This window comes from Panthera leo, chromosome C2, assembly GCF_018350215.1.
Source record: "Panthera leo isolate Ple1 chromosome C2, P.leo_Ple1_pat1.1, whole genome shotgun sequence".
NCBI classification, from domain to species: domain Eukaryota; kingdom Metazoa; phylum Chordata; class Mammalia; order Carnivora; family Felidae; genus Panthera; species Panthera leo.
Window position 1 is genome coordinate 1534743 of NC_056687.1, and position 6549 is coordinate 1541291.

Consider the following 6549-nt stretch of genomic DNA (forward strand, 5'->3'; position numbering starts at 1 on the left):
TTCAGAAGGGTAAAGTCGATCCTAGTTTAATACTACGGGGAGAGGTAAAGTCTTTACGTGGTAACATAATAATGAACCCTTAACATGCAAGAACATTCAAATATTAGACTGTGAATCCCAAGAGCAGGGAACTGGCCATGAAGGTACCTTCAAGAAGTCAGTGCTTAATAAAGAGGCTGGGGAGGAGGGCACAAGGCTCCATTGCACTTGCTGCTTCTGTAAAGGAAAAGAAATGCAGGAGGAAATAACGGTCTCGCCAGAGGTCGTGGTTTAATTTAAATTTTTTTATATTATTTAAATTCAATTGAGGAAGCCGTCTGCACGGCAGACTGTTCGGTGGTACTAGAGAACCCATCTGCTTCGTTGCCCCTGAGCAGGGGCCAGTCCGGCAAGAGCGAGCGGGACAGCATCCGAGGCGCAGAACGCGGGACTCACCTCAGTCGGGAAGACCGAAGTCCAAGGCGCTGCTCCCACGGGACCCTGGTGCCGCCACCTAGACCGCCTCAGCCCCATTGGCCCTTCTTTCCGTTCCCCGGCATTTTGGTCTTAACGGACCAACCAAAATGGACTTTGCCATGTCTTCTACTAACTGAATTAAATATATTCCAAGGAAATTCCATGTCCTTAGCAAGTAAGAGGAAAGACCACTTTAGAATGAACTATGACGGATACAACACAGATGAATCTCTAAGTAACGACGAGCAGTGAAAGAAGCCAGACCAAAACAGTACCTATTGTCTGGCCCCAGTGATTGGGAGCTCTAGAAAATGCAAAGGGATCTTTAGAGACAGAAAGTAAAGGAGTGGAGGTCGGGTGGGGGGGGGGGGGGAGGGTCCCGGGGGTGCAAGTGACCTTCAGAGGCCATGGGCACACTCACCTCCTTCACTGTGACAGTGGTCTCACCAGTGTCTCAACATTACTAAATTTCACACTTTAAAATATGTGCAGTGTTTTGTTATCAATTATATCTCAAAAAAGCTGGCTTTAAGAAAGACTACTTTGGGGGCGCCTGGGTGGCTCAGTCGGTTAAGCACCCAACTCTTGGTTTCAGCTCGGGTCATGATCTCGCAGTTCGTAGGTTCAAGCCCCATGTTGGGCTCTGTGCTGATAGGGTGGAGCCTGCTTGGGACTCTCTCTCTCAAAAATAAATAAACATTTTCTTAAAAAGAATAGTTTGTTTTATATTTTAAAACCCTTCATCTTATTTTGTAAAGTGAATTAGTAAACATTAGTGAAAACATTTTTATGACCTGAGGGAAAACATTATTTTTTTAAACTGTGAATAATCTAATGTTTTATGGGAAACTAAACCTCACTGCAAACATTAAAACAACTCATTAAGTAGGCCAGGGAGCTCTCCCTATCCAGCTACACTTTACTGTCGTACGACCATTCCCAGAGGGACCCAATGCTCCCAACACTAGGAATGAGCTCTGTGTCTCCAGAGAGAAGGCAACTGGGGGGGGGGGGGGGTGGCAGGTTGGGGGTAGAGACAGAGACAGAGACACAGAGCGGGGAGGGGGGCGAGCACTCGAGGGCATTGCTCTGCACCTGCTCTCCCGCATTCGGGTCCAGCAGGGCGTGTGGCCCTGGTGTCAGGGGCAGCACCCACATCTTCCCAGCCCAGGAGACGAAAGTCTCAGTTCATGGCTCAGTGGGGGGCGCCTGAATCACCGGGACGGCAGGCGGGGAAGGACAGATAAGCAGGGTGTGGGAGGTGCTCTGAGCCCTCCCTGGCCTGGGCACCTGCTCCCTTCAGGACGACCACCCACCCTTTGGCCCCATACATCAAAACAACCCAAAAAGGCCAACGGGCCAGAAGAGGCGCCTCTGCTACAGGGGAGCATGCTGGTGTGGTGGCAGGGCCTCCAGACGGGGGCTTCCGGTCCTGGTTCTCGGCACCTCTGCAGGTGGGCTTGCTTACCAGGCATCAGGAAGTGGAGGTCTTCTGAGTGGGGCTTGGGGCCTCTGTTTTCCGTGACTAACGAGGTTATGTGTTAGAGATCCCCCCACACTAAAGGAGAGGGGGCGCCTGGGGGGTTCAGGGGGTTAAGCGCCTGACTCTTGATCTCTGCTCAGCTCATGATCGCATGGTTTTGTGGGTTCGAGCCCCGTATCGGGCTCTACGCTGACAGCAAGGACCTGCTTGGGATCCTCTCTCCCTCTCTCTCTGCCCCTCCCCTGCTCGCCCGTGCACATGCCCTCTCTTTTCTGCAGGGGGTAAACGTCCCGCAGAGAAGAACCGGGTGAGGAGCAGCGCCCCACAGAGGTGCCTCCACTACCTGTGTCCTGAGCGGAAAACAGCCAAGGAATTCAACAGCACTGCCGCTCCACACGGGATCATCACAGCGTGGACCGAAAACACGTGCAGCGAAATCTCTCCGGGGAAAAGCAGCACATAGACCCCTACCCCCCGGGCCCGCCGTTCTTTGCTAACCTGCACCGCGTCTTGTTCCGGTGACCCGAGGAGGCCTGCGGAAATCCAGAGTGACAGCAGGCCATCCGCCACGTCAGCGGGATGAATAATACATCTGTGTACAAAAAGACTCCAGGGAACCCCAGGAACTGTAACCAATATTTGCTACCAGGCAATGAGACTAACGGTGCCTCTTTCTTCCTGTTTCGCATCTCCGCAAAGTACGCCCAGGGTACGGTGAGCGTATTTTGTTTTCAAATAAAACATAAAATCTCTTACGAGAAACTCAGAAACAAGAAGCGTCCTTCAAAGACGCTGCCAGCGAGCTCAGGCACAGGGCCTGCCCGGACCCCTCCCCTCAGACAAGGCCAATTTCCAGACGGATCCTGTGATAAAACAGCTCCAACCAGCAGCTGTCCTGTGCTGAGCCCCAGGGGCGCTGGTCCTGAGGACAGGAGGACGTGGGGACCCGCAGCCCAGGCCATCTTACCCGGCACCCCCAGAAAGCACTTGTCCTTCCCCCCAGCACCCACCCTCACGCAAAGGACCCAGTCTCCACTGGTAAAGCCAGCACGCAGCTCCTTACATGAAGAGGCCATGTGGCAAATAGGGCTCTTCGTCTTTTGGCTCTGCAGGAAAAGATCAAACAAAGCCCTCTGAAGGAGGAGTCCTCGTCCCTAACACTTAATTAGGCGGGTACCCTTGCCCCAGACCTTCGGAGACACTGAACCCCCCTGAGCAAGGCCAGGGCTCTTGGGCTCACCGCCCCGACACCGTGGGTTGGGTAACGGCCCGGCAGGCCGCGCGGCGGGTGAAGCTGGAGGGCGAGCGCCCCCTCCTCGCACACCCCTCACACACGTCACAGCTGTGAGCAGAGTGCAGGACTCGTGCAGGAACGCTGGGGTTTCACGGCTACAAATAAAACCAGCTCTCTCTACAACTAAACTCACGTACCGACTACGCAAAGTTCAAACCCCAAGGATGCGGGAAAAGGGGTCGACTCCCGTTGAGGCCAAAGACACGTGCCCACAGGAAGTCACAACCTTAACTACACGACTCAGGTGAACGGCGCATGGTTGCATCCGCCGCCCCCGTGTGACCTCTGAGCGGGTTCCGGCTGTGCCCTGCCGGGGAGGACGCGGGCCACCCAGAGCCTCCGCGGGAGCTGCCCGCCACCCCGGCCCGAGCGCCCAGCAAGGACACCGGCGTGCCACACAGCTGCCATACCTGCCCGCCGGCCCCAACTCTGTGGCCGGCAGCGGGACATCAGGACTCGAGTGCGTCACCTCCTCCTGACCACCGCGGGAGATCAGACACCCAAAATCATGCACTTTTGCACTTCTGGGAGGAGGGAACAGGACTAAGCTCACAACGCCGTCCATCACCAGCTGACTGGGCCCCCACAAAGCTCACCTGTGAGCAGGTTCGGACCGCGAGCTGGAGAAGCCTGCCTCCCGAAGGCCGCCCTGCTTTACGGCGGCTGCTGTTGAGGAACAGCTCCGGGCCCCCCTGCCCGGCAAGCCCTGGCCTCCGTACACGACATTGGGACCCACACGCCCGCAGTTAGCAACGGAGCTGGGCTCGTCTGCTTGAAAGTCCAGCTCCCCAGCGCCCGGTGCCTCGGGCTTCCTCTCCCGGGATCCGGGGCTGCCGGCAGTGCCTCCCGCACGGGGTTATTTCAAAGGACTGAACAGAATGCTCAATATTGCTGGCTGCTAACGGGACAGTAACAGCCACCTAAACCAGTACTTGGCAACCGGACCGGAGCTGACCAGGGAGCCCAGACACCCCGTCATCATCAACAGCTAAGTGACAAACGGTCTTCAGGTTTGTTTCAGCGTGATCACACCTGTACAACAAGGTTCGGCTCACGCCCCACCTCCTCTGGGAAGACCTTGCGCTCGCAAAGTTCTCCCAGTGAGTGAGGAGGCCCCCGGCCCCCAGACGGTCAGATGGCCTCACCCCGGCGCCTCCAGGACCAAACCCAGCACCGTCCTGACACACGCCCTGGGGTTGCAGTGGGCTCCGTGGAAAAGGCCGTCACAGCGGCTCTCCCACGCCTGCCACGGGCACGGCAATGCCCCCGCGTCCTCCCGACACCCCTGATCAACTCCGCTGCCTTCCTACTGCTGCTCCAGCCGCAGGGCTGCAGGCCTTTTAAGGGAGGAACAGAGCCTCCCCCTGCCCTCAGGCCCGTGGCGAGCGAGCGCCTGCTGTTTAGGTGCTAATGTGACTGGTACGCGGGGTATGTCTACTAATCCTAACATCCATTAAAAGGAAACTTTAAGCCGCGACCGTGTGAGATCACATGCTTCTCGATTTACAAAAGAATTCTAGTCCTTCAGCAGCTGTTTCAAAGTACTTTTAACTAACTAAACATTCATCTTCTCATCTGTGATATGTATACATGACTAATCATAACAGTGGATCGCTTAGAAAAGTAAAAGCCAATTGCGACTTCCAACTTGAAATCTCTGAAAAATTTATAAAGTGGCTAAGCTAAACTGACCCCTGCACTTGGCAAGGAAGAGCTAACGGGCTGCAACCGTGCCGACCGTGGGCAGCTCGTTTATACGGTGACGGACGGCGAACCTCTCAGTAGGTCAGGCACACGCCAGGCGGGCAGGAGCCTGGCAGGCGAGGCCGCGGACCACATCCCAGAGCCTCGGGCAGACGGGCTCAGCCTCCCCGGGGCACCTTCCTAGGCAGGATCGAGGGAGCCAGGTTTAAGAGACCAAGTTCTACAGGCACCTCCTTTCAAGACCCTTTGAAAATAGGCAAGGAAAGAATTGAGGGCAAAATGAATAACAGCTTACAAAATATTTTTAAATTTTATTAACACATTTTATTCCCCCAACTAGCCCTGGGGAAGGGACTCAAGCAAGGCAGGTAGATCCCTTTCTCATGGACAAATAAACTAAACGGTACAAAGATGATGCTTGAAATACGTAGAGGTTCTGCCTCCAGCTGCAGACCTTCTGTTACCCCTGTAGCCCCCCGACCCGGGCTGCAGCACAGGGGACACACGGGAGGCACCTCTGGGCTGCAGCACAGGGGACGCATGGGAGCCCTGCCTCTGGGCTGTGGCACAGGGGACACACAGGAGGCACCTCTGGGCTGCAGCACAGAAGACACATGGGAGGCCCCTCTGGCCTGTGGCACAGGGGACACATGGGAGGCACCTCTGGGCTGGCATAGGGGACACAGGGGATGCACCTCTGGGCTGGCACAGGAGACACACGGGAGGCACCTCTGGGCTGCGGCACAGGGGACGCATGGGAGCCCTGCCTCTGGGCTGTGGCACAGGGGACACACGGGAGGCCCCCCCAGGCTGTGGCACAGAAGACACATGGGAGGCCCCTCTGGGCTGTGGCACAAGGGAAGCACAGGAGGCCCCTCTGAGCTGCAGCACAGGGGACGCGTGGGTGCCCTCCCTCTGGGCTGGCACAGGGGACACATGGGAGGCCTCTCTGGGCTGTGGCACAGGGGACGCACAGGAGCTCCGCCCCCCAACCCCGGGCTGTGGCACAGGGGACGCACGGGAGGTCCCTCTGGGCTGTGCCACAGGGGACGCACGGGAGGCCCCTCTGGGCTGTGGCACAGGGGACGCACGGGAGCCCCGCCCCCCAACCCCAGGCTGTGGCACAGGGGACACACGGGAGGTCCCTCTGGGCTGCGGCCCAGGGGACGCATGGGAGCCCTGCCTCTGAGCTGTGGCACAGAAGACACATGGGAGGCCCCTCTGGGCTGTGGCACAGGGGACGCATGGGTGCCCTCCCTCTGGGCTGGCACAGGGGATGCACGGGAGCCCCGCCCCCCCCCCCCCCCAACCCCGGGCTGTGGCACAGGAGACAAACAGGACCCTTTACGACTCATAGTTCATCTGTCAACCACCTGGTGACCCTCGGGGGTGGCTGCTCTGGGATCACGGCCCGTCCGCCCAGGACGTCCAGTTCACCGCCGCATCTTGTGGTAATTACCAACCGCAGGCCCTTTCACTCTCAAAAGTGTCCCCATTGCAGCAGTATACCGCCCGGCCACCCACTTTAACACAAGCCCGTGTCCCCAAACCAGAGGTGAGAGAGGGGCTCACAGAGGACTGCCAGCCACCCCCCTGCCCACCTCACGGCAGG